The following is a 15,063-nucleotide window of genomic DNA, read 5'->3' on the forward strand; positions in this document are numbered from 1 at the left end:
TTTAAAGATTTATTTATTTGAGAGAGAGAGAAAGACATGTGGATGGGTGGGGGGGGGGAAGAAGGGGCAGAGGACAGGGGAGTGGGACAGACTTCCACTCAGCAGGGAGTCCTCTGTGATGCTCCACATGGGGCTCAATCTCCCCACCCTCCCCTCCCAGGAGATCATGACTTGAGCCGAAACCAGGAGCCAGAGGCTTAGTGGACAGAGCCACCCAGGTGCCCCCACAGCCACTTTTCAGACCAGTCACATATGCCACCATCATCATTTTCCCAAGTTGCAACCCTCAGTATATTTCAGTTTCACATCTCAGATCCTTGCCTACGCTTCCTCTTCCTGAATATCTTGGAATACAATGGTCATTGATTCTGTTCTTAATTTGCTTTCATTTCAAGTTGAATTTAATGATACTGAACACATCCTCCTTCTCTCTTCTGTTGTCTGCCAAACCACATTCTCTGGACCACCTGCTTATCTGACCATTTATCCCTGCATCTCTTGCAGACTTCCTCTTATCACTTGCTCTGGGAGGTCCTCAAGGCTCTGAGTCTACAGTCACTTCTCAGCCAACTGCATCTGCTTCTCTCCTTCTCCTTGCATCTAATCACCACACAGTGTCTGCTGGGTCTCTTACGTGTCTCTCAGATGTAATATGCTAGTCCATTTCCACCATCAATCCTGGCCCAGCCCAGCATCCATCTCTCACTTTTTTTAAAGATTCATTCATTCATTCATTCATTCATTCATTCATTCATGAGAAACATACAGAGAGAGGCAGAGACACAGGCAGAGGGGGAAACAGGCTCCCTGCAGCGAACCCAATGTGGGACTTGATCCAGGGACCCCGGGATCACAACCTGAGCCGAAGGCAGATGCTCAACCACTGAGCCACCCAGGTGCCCCTCTCACTTTTTTGTATAATAGCCCCGTAGCTGGCTTTTTCTATTTCTCATCTTGTCCTCTCTCAGTTTCCTTTCAAAAATGCAAAGAGGATCAGTACTTTGTCTGTTTGAACTCTCTAAGTAACTTGTCAACACCATTAGGAAATGGTTCTCCTACTCTAATGTGCCAGGAAGGCTGCAGGACCTGCTCACTCACCCTTCTATACTACTCTCTCTTAATCTACACTCCATGGGCTTTGAGTTACTCAGTGTCTGATACTCACTCTTGCCAGGACCTTTAGCATCCTGGACCCTTTTTGTAGAATTTTGCCACCATGTTCTTCAGTCTAGGTGGCGGTCTGTTATTTCTCCTCCAATAGCACCTTTCTCTGACATAAAATTTTGTTTTAAAATCTGTATCTTTGTTCCATGAGAAGAAGAATTATCTATGTCTCCTTTGGCTTTTAACACATAATACACATTTAAATATTTGTTGAACAGGTGAGTGAATAAACCCTCCTCAATTTTCCTTATGCTCATTTTTAATCCTTTGGTTCAAATGCTTTGCTCTGTATGATGGTAAATTTTATGTCTTAACTGGATGGAGCCAAGGATGCCTGAATATTTCATCAAATGTTCTGAATATTTCAGTGAAGATATTTCTGGCTGACATATAGTATATAAACATATATATTTAAAGATTTTATTTTATTCCTGAGAGACTCACAGAGAGACAAAGACATACACAGAGGGAGAAGCTCCCCCCTGCAGGGAGCCTGATGCAGAACTCGATTCCAGGATCCCGGGATCATGATCTGAGCAGATGCTCAGTGACTGAGCCACCCAAGTGCCCCGAGTTTAATATTTAAATCAATAGATGAGGTAAAACAGATTGTCCTTCCTAATGTGGGTGGGCCTCATGCAATCGCTGAAGTTCTGAATAGAACAAAAAGACTGACCATCTCTGAATAAAAGGAAATTCTTCCTGCCTTATTGCCTTCTAGCTGGGACATTGGTATTTTCTTGCCTTCAGACTCCAATTGAAGCATCAGCTCTTCCTGTCTTGAGCCTGCCAGTCTTGAATTGAAGGTGCACTATTGTTTCTTATGGTTCTTAGGTCTTTGGGCTCAGACTAGAACTTGCACCATTGGTCCTGCTGGATCTCCAGCTTGTAGACTCATCCCACAGGTCTCAGGACTTGTCAGCTTCCATAATTGTGTGAGCCAATTCCTTATAATAAGCCTCTCTCTTTGTATATCTCTATCTATCTCTGTATCTATCTATCACAGTATCTGTCTACCTATACATATATATCTCCTATTGGTTCTGTTTCTCTGAAGAATCCTGACTAATACAATCTGTCAATAATATTTGGAGTTGGAAATATACCAAGAAGTGATCAGATACATAGATAATAAACATAAATGTTTACCACCTGTCACTAGCAGCAATTTTCTAAATATAACTAATTTTGAATTTTGTTTTTCTTTTTTATTCAAAAATTGCCAAAATCCAGAAAGTCATCAGCAAAAAAAACAACAAAAATCAAGACAGGTATCAGTAAGCTGCAAACTGAGCAAGACAGTCTTTAGGGAAGTGACATGTAGTAATACTTATACCACAAACTAGTTCATTTGCACGTCGGTTTTTTAAAATTCATATTTCCAAAATAACATTTCAAAGGGTATTTAAGTTCTATAAATAGCTTACAAATTTTAATCTATAATGTAGCTAAAATCTCTTATAAAGTTCTGCACCTGACAAAAGAAGTTGCTGAACAGATGAGGGAAGGAGAGGAGAGACTAAGCAAATTCCACATAATTCTAGGCACGTGGTGAGTCTCGTGTATGTTCCATAAATTAATGTCCTGTGTGGCCATGTGGCCATGTGGCACATTCCTAATTCCTGCTTCCACTATTGAATTGTCTGACATGAAAGCTCAGATAAGTTCATCATCAGCAACAAAATTTGAGTACGGCTCTGTGCTAGGTTCTTTCCTAACTGTGGAGAAAACATAAAGAATGACAAATGCTCATTCTCAAAATGAGAGTAGGAAAATCAGAGGAATGAAGGAAATGAAGAGTGAATTCAATGGTCGATTCTCTGTTCTTCACTCAACTTGCCTTCATTTCTCTATCATTCACTTCAAGCCAATTCATGGAGTATGGGAATAGAACAGATCCATGCCAATTATTTTTATACGAATGTGCATATACACAAAGTGATCATGGGCTTAACAGCAGTTTACAAGAGACTTGGAGTGTTTGGAGAAATAAAAGTTCAATTGAAACAATTGAAGTGGGGGGCAACCTGGGGTGCACAGTCAGTTGAACATCAGTCAGACTCTTGGTTTCAGTTCAGGTGGTGATCTCAGAATCTTGAGATCACAAGCCTGGCTCCATGCTCAGTGCAGAGTCTGCTTAGGACTCTCTCTTCCTCTCCCTCTGCCCCTCCCCTACCCCCAAGCTTGCTCCCTCTCTCAAATAAATCAATCTCCTTAAAAAAAAAAAAAAAGAAAAGAAACAATCAAGTGGTCAGAGCTGCTAAAGAAGGTAATAGTGCTTAATGTTGTTCCCATTTGCAGAAATAAAGTGCCCTGATTGAAGTAGATAATAATCTTCTAATTGTACACTTTATTATCTATTGCTGAAAGATCTTGGATATTTCACCAGGAGTAAAACAATTAAGACACACTTGGAAACTTTCTTCAAACCTTTGGTCCTCTTTTGATGGGTGAAAACTTGGAAAATGTGTGAAAATTATAGATATCCCTTACTGTTAAGAACTTTCTAGCAACTAAAACAATAGAACAAAGAAATGATACTGACTCAGCTCTCTTGGCCTGCGAGAGCTGAGTAAGTATCATAATCTCATTGGATGTGATCAAGAAGAGAGTGGATGACACCTGTAAAAGAGGATCTAGAAAGAATTATTCTACTGTCTGGAAGTTAAATTAGATGACCTTTAGTTCTCTCCTCAAATTATGAAACTCCATGGTTTTATTTATTTTTATTTCCATAAGATTTAATTTTTTAAAAAATTAATCTCTACACCCAATGTGGGGCTCGAACTTACAACCCCAGATCAAGAGTCACATGCTCTACCAACTAAGCCAGCCGGGTGCCCCTGAAATACCATAATTTTAGGTTTTAGTAAGTTGTGGACTGTTTACTTGTACATTTGTAGAGACTTTAAAAGCACATTATTAAAACTTTTATAGTATGTCCAATCACATCATTACACATGCAAAAAAAAAAAAAAAAAAAAAAAACCTCAGAAAATTTGCTGAATAAATGTTAACATAATAAAGTACACATTTTGATACCTCACCAAACTAAGGGTGTACAGCATTTCATGAACTCAACATTTTCTTTTAATTCAAATCTTACATGATATAAAGACTTAGAAAAGCATTCATAATCTGAATTATTTTACATAGAAAGATAATCCATGGGCTCTCTAAAGCTACTGAATACTATCCTTTTCATTATATCTCCTATTAATGCCTTTATTATTCTTTTGTTTCTGTTTTGTTTGTTGAAAATATCCTCATTACAAGTAAGAACAATGATAAATTTTGTTAAATATTTGCTTTTGAGTACTTAGGATCTGAGTACTTGCTCTGATGTACTCCAGGGAATTTTCTTATTTATTTTATCTTCCTGTCCATTCATTGTTTCTAATAAAAGGTTAAGACTAAACTAGTTTTCCCTCAGAAATGTACAACAGCATATTTAATTTTGCTTTAGTATCTAAAAGTTAGTGGGTAATCAATATTAGATGATGTAAACTTTCTGCATATTCTTCTCAATACCATTTTTCTCCAACAACAACTACCTTTCAAATATTTAAAGTTCTGAATCTGAGATCCTGTGAAACAAGTCTTATTTTCATCATGGATCTTAATAATACGTTAATAAAGTATCTCAGATATAACCTAAATGTCTGTTGGAATCCCATCAAAAGTGGAGCTAGCTTTCCCTTTAATACATAATTCTCTTTTTCCGATTGGCATCTTTCATCCTTCCTGGCTAGCTACTTGCTTCTGTGACACCTGTGGCCTCTCAATTCCTTTCTTAATGCAGCTGTTTAGGTCTGCCAGAGGAAACTATCAGGAAAGTCCCCCAGTTGACATTCTGTAGGTAGCCTTGAGAAGCAACCAAAAGCTTTTCCTGGGCCCAGCCACATTGAGACTCCAGCAACCCAAGCAGGGTCCCTACCATTTAACCTTCAACTCCTCTATCTACAGCCAATGTTTCTTTTTTCCTCTTTCTCTGAAGTAATGTCAATTACTCTCAAAGTTCTCAAAGCCTTGCTGCTTAGACTCAGTGAATGAAGGCATCATTTGGAAAGATGTAAGACCATACGTATCATGATAAAAGAATGAAACACTGATTTTTTAATGACAAGAAAAGAGTGCCTTATAAAACGTTTCATTGCAATACACAAGCAATGTATTAAGCAATACATTAGCAATGTGCAACACACAAGATATGTTAGCTCCTGAAAGCCTTGAAAAGCCTTTTCCTTCACTGACAGAGAGTGGGTTTTATCAGCTCAGCTGTTGATAGCTTTCCCTTCATTCAGTCTTTGCATGAAAAACATAATTAATACTGCCTTGAATAGTCCAAGCTGAGTTGAGAAACCATCTGTCAGAGATGTCATGTCAATAATTCCTGCCTGGGATGGAACTGGTTGTTAACCAGTTTAACCAGCTTTCTTTCAAACATGGACTCTCCTTAACCATGGTAAAAATTCATTTTTTCCAAATGGGAAAGTTGGTCCATGTGACGTTTGGATTCTAATGGAATCATTAAAAGATGAAAATCAAGTCTTTCTGTATGTCAAAGACCAGTCCCTCACTCCCACCCTTTCTTTCTTTCTCTTTTCCCTCTAAGGGGAAAAGAGAAAGAAAGACCATTTCTGCAAAGAGAATTTTAAGACTTTGTTTTTTTTTTTTTTTTTTTTATTTATGATAGTCACAGAGAGAGAGAGAGAGAGAGGCAGAGACACAGGCAGAGGGAGAAGCAGGCTCCATGCACTGGGAGCCTGATGTGGGATTCGATCCCGGGTCTCCAGGATCGCGCCCTGGGCCAAAGGCAGGCGCCAAACCACTGCGCCACCCAGGGATCCCCTCTGCAAAGAGAATTTAAGAATTAAGGGGAAAAGTCTCTAAATTTATGTTCTCTTTATATTAAGAGAAAAAGTCTCTAGGGAAAAATTCGCTACACTCATCCCAGTTTAATTTACAATTGGGTTGCTAGTGTCTAGAAGCCACTGCCTCTGTGATGGTTTCATACCTCAATGTTAAAAATCAGAATGAGGCAAATTCTAGTGAATAGAAGTCCGCACAAACAATTGCTGCTTTTGTTGGTTCCTCTGGTACCAAGTCTAAGAATAGAAAGAAAAAAAAAAACCTGGCAACACAACAACATCATCTTTTACAGCCATCTTTCTCTTCAGCATAAACTGAAGCATGTGTTTGATGGAGGGAGGGAAAGAGTGTTTCTTTTATTTCCCCTCAGTAAAGGAGCTTAGTTCCATTAAACAATGTTGGAAAACATATTGGAGATAGTATATTTAAAATTAATTTAAAATGTAAAGTGTTTTTCATGCCTTTTAATATAAACAAAAAATGATTTTATTAAAATGCTTTCAGATATTACAATACAATGATTTATTTATCACTCCAAGTCTGTAGCATGACTATAACTTCCTTTCCAAGTATATTGATTTTTAACTGTATTATGGAAGTGGAAAAAGAACCAAAACAGTCTACCAAAATTCTTCACCAGCCCTCTTAAATAGAACCAGGTCCATTATGTCAATGGAGTCTATTTCAAAACAGTATGGGAAAATTAGTTTTTCAAAAGGATAGGATTAACCAATTAGAAACATTTTTTAAATAACAAAGGACAGGTCATACTTTTCTAAGTTGTGTTTTGCTGAGTCAAAACATGAAATGTCAAATATTGATAAAATATTCAAAGTTAGGTACACCGAAATGTCTGAAATATTGATATAGATTATCAACCTTTTGGAGTCTTTGCAGAACGTAAAAATGTCCTTGTTAACATGAGAAACTTGAAAGATCATATTTCTCTGTAGATACAGTGCCCAGATAGAATTGATTTAAAATTTAAAGCACCTTTAGAAGAAAATTTCAGTGTTGTTGAAGTTAAACATGGAGCAAAAATCATACTTGTTACTTTTCTTCCATGTTTTCTGTTCAGAACTCCTTAGACTTTAAGGTATTTAATCCAACTCAGAATAAATGTTGGTGCAAAAAATTTAATTTTAACTTTTGGAGCACTTAGCTCTCACAATGATGATCCTTCCAAATGCTATGTTAAATATGTAGCAATAATTATGTATTTTTCCTAGCTTGTGATATAAGGTATCATGCCTCTTGGTGTATTATTCTTCGATCAAGATTGCCTGACTTCAAATGAAGAACTCCACTTCAGAGCTCTGCTTAAGTATAAGACTATTACCTGAGGAATTAGTACTAGGCTGATTTTCAGTTATGTATCCTGGTATTAATAAATCGTTGTTATTTCCCATGGAATAGAGTGTTTTTGTTACTAGTGCCTGGTTATTAGACATCTACACTTGCATTTGTGATAGTGAAAGGGAAGAGCAATACAAACTGCAAGGCGAAATCCGTAGAAGATCCAAAATCATTGCGGTCAGTAGACAGAGGCATGACAGTGTTGCTGTTAAAAACAGACCCTGGAGTACAGAGTACTTGGATTCAAGTCTAAATATTCAATAGCTGTATGACTTGAGCAGTTACTTAACCTCTTCCGGCTTCAGTTTCATTGTCTTGGTTGTAAAAGGAGGGTTGCTAGAGGTTTAAGTAAAATCTGTGGTTTGTGTCTGTATGTATCTGTATACATATGTATATATATCTACAATTAAGAGATATAGATCATATTTTATATGCATTACTTTGTATATGGATATATATTAAGATTATATACATCTACTTAAGATGTATAAATGTTACTCATTTAAAACATATACGTGGATATATACATATATTCACTTCAGATTTTATGTATGTAATAGAGGCTCATTTTTGGCAGGTGGTGTTCCTTAAATATTAACTATTATATTGGCTTGTCACTTCTATGTCTGAACTGCTAATGAGTTAACAAAATTGATTTTTTTTTTATTGGTGTTCAATTTACTAACATACAGAATAACACCCAGTGCCCGTCACCCATTCACTCCCACCCCCCGCCCTCCTCCCCTTCTACTACCCCTAGTTCGTTTCCCAGAGTTAGCAGTCTTTATGTTCTGTCTCCCTTTCTGATATTTCCCACACATTTCTTCTCCCTTCCCTTATTTTCCCTTTCACTATTATTTATATTCCCCAAATGAATGAGAACATATAATGTTTGTCCTTCTCCGACTGACTTACTTCACTCAGCATAATACCCTCCAGTTCCATCCACGTTGAAGCAAATGGTGGGTATTTGTCATTTCTAATAGCTGAGTAATATTCCATTGTATACATAAACCACATCTTCTTTATCCATTCATCTTTCGTTGGACACCGAGGCTCCTTCCACAGTTTGGCTATCGTGGCCATTGCTGCTATAAACATCGGGGTGCAGGTGTCCCGGCGTTTCACTGCATTTGTATCTTTGGGGTAAATCCCCAACAGTGCAATTGCTGGGTCATAGGGCAGGTATATTTTTAACTGTTTGAGGAACCTCCACACAGTTTTCCACAGTGGCTGCACCAGTTCACATTCCCACCAACAGTGTAAGAGGGTTCCCTTTTCTCCACATCCTCTCCAACATTTGTTGTTTCCTGCCTTGTTAATTTTTCCCATTCTCACTGGTGTGAGGTGGTATCTCATTGTGGTTTTGATTTGTATTTCCCTGATGGCAAGTGATGCAGAGCATTTTCTCATGTGCATGTTGGCCATGTCTATGTCTTCTTCTGTGAGATTTCTGTTCATGTCTTTTGCCCATTTCATGATTGGATTGTTTGTTTCTTTGGTGTTGAGTTTAATAAGTTCTTTATAGATCTTAGAAACTAGCCCTTTATCTGATATGTCATTTGCAAATATCTTCTCCCATTCTGTAGGTTGTCTTTGAGTTTTGTTGACTGTATCCTTTGCTGTGCAAAAGCTTCTTATCTTGATGAAGTCCCAATAGTTCATTTTTGCTTTTGTTTCTTTTGCCTTCGTGGATGTATCTTGCAAGAAGTTACTATGGCCGAGTTCAAAAAGGGTGTTGCCTGTGTTCTTCTCTAGGATTTTGATGGAATCTTGTCTCACATTTAGATCTTTCATCCATTTTGAGTTTATCTTTGTGTATGGTGAAAGAGAGTGGTCTAGTTTCATTCTTCTGCATGTGGAGGTCCAATTTTCCCAGCACCATTTATTGAAGAGACTGTCTTTCTTCCAATGGATAGTCTTTCCTCCTTTATCGAATATTAGTTGCCCATAAAGTTCAGGGTCCACTTCTGGATTCTCTATTCTGTTCCACTGATCTATGTGTCTGTTTTTGTGCCAGTACCACACTGTCTTGATGACCACAGCTTTGTAGTACAACCTGAAATCTGGCATTGTGATGCCCCCAGATATGGTTTTCTTTTTTAAAATTCCCCTGGCTATTCGGGGTCTTTTCTGATTCCACACAAATCTTAAAATAATTTGTTCTAACTCTCTGAAGAAAGTCCATGGTATTTTGATAGGGATTGCATTAAACGTGTATATTGCCCTGGGTAACATTGACATTTTCACAATATTAATTCTGCCAATCCATGAGCATGGAATATTTTTCCATCTCTTTGTGTCTTCCTCAATTTCTTTCAGAAGTGTTCTATAGTTTTGAGGGTATAGATCCTTTACATCTTTGGTGAGGTTTATTCCTAGGTATCTTATGCTTTTGGGTGCAATTGTAAATGGGATTGACTCCTTAATTTCTCTTTCTTCAGTCTCATTGTTAGTGTATAGAAATGCCACTGACTTCTGGGCATTGATTTTGTATCCTGCCACGCTACCGAATTGCTGTATGAGTTCTAGCAATCTTGGGGTGGAGACTTTTGGGTTTTCTATGTAGAGTATCATGTCATCGGCGAAGAGGGAGAGTTTGACTTCTTCTTTGCCAATTTGAATGCCTTTAATGTCTTTTTGTTGTCTGATTGCTGAGGCTAGGACTTCCAGTACTATGTTGAATAGCAGTGGTGAGAGTGGACATCCCTGTCTTGTTCCTGATCTTAGGGGAAAGGCTCCCAGTGCTTCCCCATTGAGAATGATATTTGCTGTGGGCTTTTCATAGATGGCTTTTAAGATGTCGAGGAATGTTCCCTCTATCCCTACACTCTGAAGAGTTTTGATCAGGAATGGATGCTGTATTTTGTCAAATGCTTTCTCTGCATCCAATGAGAGGATCATATGGTTCTTGGTTTTTCTCTTGCTGATATGATGAATCACATTGATTGTTTTACGAGTGTTGAACCAGCCTTGTGTCCCAGGGATAAATCCTACTTGGTCATGGTGAATAATTTTCTTAATGTACTGTTGGATCCTATTGGCCAGTATCTTGTTGAGAATTTTTGCATCCATGTTCATCAGGGATATTGGTCTGTAATTCTCCTTTTTGGCGGGGTCTTTGTCTGGCTTTGGAATTAAGGTGATGCTGGCTTCATAGAACGAATTTGGAAGTACTCCATCTCTTTCTATCTTTCCAAACAGCTTTAGGAGAATAGGTATGATTTCTTCTTTAAACGTTTGATAAAATTCTCCTGGGAAGCCATCTGGCCCTGGACTCTTGTGTCTTGGGAGGTTTTTGATGACTGCTTCAATTTCCTCCCTGGTTATTGGCCTGTTCAGGTTTTCTATTTCTTCCTGTTCCAGTTTTGGTAGTTTGTGGCTTTCCAGGAATGCGTCCATTTCTTCTAGATTGCCTAATTTATTGGCGTATAGCTGTTCATAATATGTTTTTAAAATCGTTTGTATTTCCTTGGTGTTGGTAGTGATCTCTCCTTTCTCATTCATGATTTTATTAATTTGAGTCTTCTCTCTCTTCTTTTTAATAAGGCTGGCTAATGGTTTATCTATCTTATTAATTCTTTCAAAGAACCAACTCCTGGTTCTGTTGATCTGTTCCACAGTTCTTCTGGTCTCGATTTCGTTGAGTTCTGCTCGAATCTTTATTAGCTCCCTCTTGGGTGTAGGATCTATTTGCTGTTTTTTCTCTAGCTCCTTTATGTGTAAGGTTAGCTTTTGTATTTGAGTTCTTTCCAGTTTTTGAATGGATGCTTGTATTGCGATGTATTTCCCCCTTAGGACTGCTTTTGCTGCATCCCAAAGATTTTGAACGGTTGTATCTTCATTCTCATTAGTTTCCATGAATCTTTTTAATTCTTCCTTAATTTCCTGGTTGACCCTTTTATCTTTTAGCAGGATGGTCCTTAACCTCCATGTGTTTGAGGTCCTTCCAATCTTCTTGTTGTGATTTAGTTCTAATTTCAAGGCATTATGGTCCGAGAATATGCAGGGGACAATCCCAATCTTTTGGTATCGGTTCAGACCCGATTTGTGACCCAATATGTGGTCTATTCTGGAGAAAGTTCCATGTGCGCTTGAGAAGAATGTGTATTCAGTTGAGTTTGGATGTAAAGTTCTGTAGATATCTGTGAAATCCATCTGGTCCAGTGTATCATTTAAAGCTCTCGTTTCTTTGGAGATGTTTTGCTTAGAAGACCTATCGAGTATAGAAAGAGCTAGATTGAAGTCACCAAGTATAAGTGTATTATTATCTAAGTATTTCTTCACTTTGGTTAATAATTGATTTATATATTTGGCAGCTCCCACATTCGGAGCATATATATTGAGGATTGTTAAGTCCTCTTGTTGAATAGATCCTTTAAGTATGATATAGTGTCCCTCTTCATCTCTCACTACAGTCTTTGGGGTAAATTTTAGTTTATCTGATATAAGGATGGCTACCCCTGCTTTCTCTTGAGGACCATTCGAATGGTAAATGGTTCTCCAACCTTTTATTTTCAGGCTGTAGGTGTCCTTCTGTCTAAAATGAGTCTCTTGTAGACAGCAAATAGATGGGTCCTGCTTTTTTATCCAGTGTGAAACCCTGAGCCTTTTGATGGGGTCATTAAGCCCGTTCACATTCAGAGTTACTATTGAGAGATATGAGTTTAGTGTCATCATGATATCTATTCAGTCTTTGTTTTTGTGGACTGTTCCACTGAACTTCTTCTTAAAGGGGAATTTTAAGAGGCCCCCTTAAAATTTCTTGCAGAGCTGGTTTGGAGGTCACATATTCTTTTAGTTGCTGCCTGTCTTGGAAGCTCTTTATCTCTCCTTCCATTTTGAATGAGAGCCTTGCTGGATAAAGTATTCTTGGTTGCATGTTCTTTTCATTTAGGACCCTGAATATATCCTGCCAGCCCTTTCTGGCCTGCCAGGTCTCTGTGGAGAGGTCTGCTGTTACCCTAATACTCCTCCCCATAAAAGTCAGGGATTTCTTGTCTCTTGCTGCTTTAAGGATCTTCTCCTTATCTTTGGAATTTGCAAGCTTCACAATTAAATGTCGAGGTGTTGAACGGTTTTTATTGATTTTAGGGGGGGATCTCTCTATTTCCTGGATCTGAATGCCTGTTTCCCTTCCCAGATTAGGAAAGTTTTCAGCTAGAATTTGTTCAAATACATATTCTGGCCCTCTGTCCCTTTCGGCGCCCTCGGGAACCCCAATTAAACGTAGGTTTTTCTTCCTCAGGCTGTCGTTTATTTCCCTTAATCTATCTTCATGGTCTTTTAATTGTTTGTCTCTTTTTTCCTCAGTTTCCCTCTTTGCTGTCAACTTGTCTTCTAGGTCACTCACTCGTTCTTCCACCTCGTTAACCCTCGTCGTTAGGACTTCTAGTTTGGATTGCATCTCATTCAATTGGTTTTTAATTTCTGCCTGATTAGCTCTAAATTCTGCAGTCATGAAGTCTCTTGAGTCCTTTATACTTTTTTCTAGAACCACCAGTAGCTGTATAATAGTGCTTCTGAATTGGCTTTCTGACATTGAATTGTAATCCAGATTTTGTAACTCTGTGGGAGAGAGGACTGTTTCTGATTCTTTCTTTTGAGGTGAGGTTTTCCTTCTAGTCATTTTGCTCAGTGCAGAGTGGCCAAAAGCAAGTTGTATTGGGAAAAAGAGAAAAAGAGAGGAGAGAAAGAAGGAAAGAAAAGAGAAAGAGAAAAAAAAAGGGAAGAAAAAGAAAAAAAAACGAAAAAAAAAAAAAGAAGAAGAAAAAGAGAAAGAAAAAGAAAGGAGAAAAAAAGGGGGTGGGGGAAGGAAACAAATCAAAAAGCAAAACAAAACAAAAGCAAAAACAAAAACAAAAACAAACAAACAAAAAAAGAACCACCGGGGAGTATCTTCTGATTCTGTGTTCTTTAAGTCCCTTGGCTTCTCCTGGAAGTTGTCCGTCTAGCTGGTGTTCTGGGGGAGGGGCCTGTTGTGCTGATTTTCAGGTGTTAGCAGTTGGGGGAGCTGCTGTGCCCCTGCCTGGTGCAGGACTCGGTGGGGGTTGTTTACCCCGTGAGTCCGCAGGAGGAACAGCCCCAGTGGCGGGGCAGCTCTGGAGCCCTGGATTCAGCTCCGGCAGGAACTCCGTCTGCAGGGCCTGGAGGCTCCGGGGCGGGGCCGCTGATCTGCTCAGCTGGGGCAGGAGCGTTCTCGCTGTCCTGGGCCCTCCCGGCCTCTGCCTGTCCCGGGGGAGGCGGGATCCTGGGCTGTGTCCCGGCGCCCTGTGCTCCGGAGCCTGCGCTGGTGGATTCGCGCTCCCGGGCCGCGCAGCCCCCTCCGCGGAGCCGCCGCCCGAGCCCCTCCGAGCTGCTCCTGGAACCGCGCAGCCCCCTCCGCACGGAGCCTCTTCTTCTGCCCGAGCCCCTCCGAGCTGCTCCCGGGGCCCCGCAGCCCCCTCCGCGGAGCCGCCCCCGAGCCCCTTCAGCTGCTCCGGGTCCCGCCGGTTCCCGCCGTGCGCGCTGCAGCCCTTAGGGAGCTCGGCGCACTCTCCTGGGCGCGCAGTTGCTGTTACTGTCCCCGGGAGCCCAAGGGCCTCCCCGCCCTCCTGGGTCCTGCTCCAACTCCCCGCGAGCCCCTTTCCGCCCGGGAAGGTCGGTGCAGCTCCTGCTCCTCCGGGACGGGGCTCTCCTGTCCTGGGGACACTCGCCCCGGCCTCAGCCCGGCTCCTCGCGGGGCCCCTCCCCCTTGGAGGCCTTTGTTTCTTTATTTCTTTTTCCCCGTCTTCCTACCTTGATAGATGCGCGAACTCTTCTCACTGTAGCATTCCAGCTGGTCTCTCTTTGAATCTCAGGCCGAATTCATAGATTTTCAGGATAATTTGAAGGTTTTCTAGGTAGTTTGGTGGAGACAGGTGATTTGGAGACCCTACTCCTCCGCCATCTTGCTCCTCCCCCCAACAAAATTGATTGATCTGATGATTCTTGCCATGTTTTTTCTTTCAAGTTTCAGTTATAGCAAAATGTCAATTAAGAAATTGAGTAAACACATAACAAGAAGTCTTAGAGCAAGGTGCGAGTTCATAGACAGGATAATCACTTCCGGAATACATACGGATGAAGTCTTTGTAGAACTAGAAGAGGGGCTGTTAATGGACTTTTGTTTTAGAGATGATGGATTGATGTTTATTCTGATGAATATCCAGCCTGATGAGGACCCTCCTAGCAACTGCCTCTCGTTGCCTAGTACTAAAACAGTAGCTTTCCGAGTTAAGTATAACTTCCAAAACACTAATACCTGAGCTTCATAAGGACAGATTTTGTTTGTGTTGGGTCATTGCTGTATCTGCAGAATTTAGGCAAATGCCTTGCAAATAATGGGTGCACAGTAATTATTTCTTGAATGAACTGAATGGATGGAAAACTTGGTTTTTTCTTTAAAATAGGATTAACATTAAAAGCAAAAACAAACAAACAAAAAGTAGCAGGCTTTCCTACTTCCTGACAGATTTCTGAACCTAGGAACGCCGGTAAGCAGGTAAGCAGGGATGAGGAGCCGTATATGAAGGATGTAAGTGCAAACATGTACATTTAGCAAGTATCCTAGAAGTCAAGGATTTGGTTAAGCATTCACAGGAATGTGTGGTGTGGTGCCACACCTAACTCAGATTCCTGTGCAATGGGTCA

The sequence above is a fragment of the Canis aureus genome, chromosome 14, assembly GCF_053574225.1.
Source record: "Canis aureus isolate CA01 chromosome 14, VMU_Caureus_v.1.0, whole genome shotgun sequence".
Classification (NCBI taxonomy): Eukaryota; Metazoa; Chordata; class Mammalia; order Carnivora; family Canidae; genus Canis; species Canis aureus.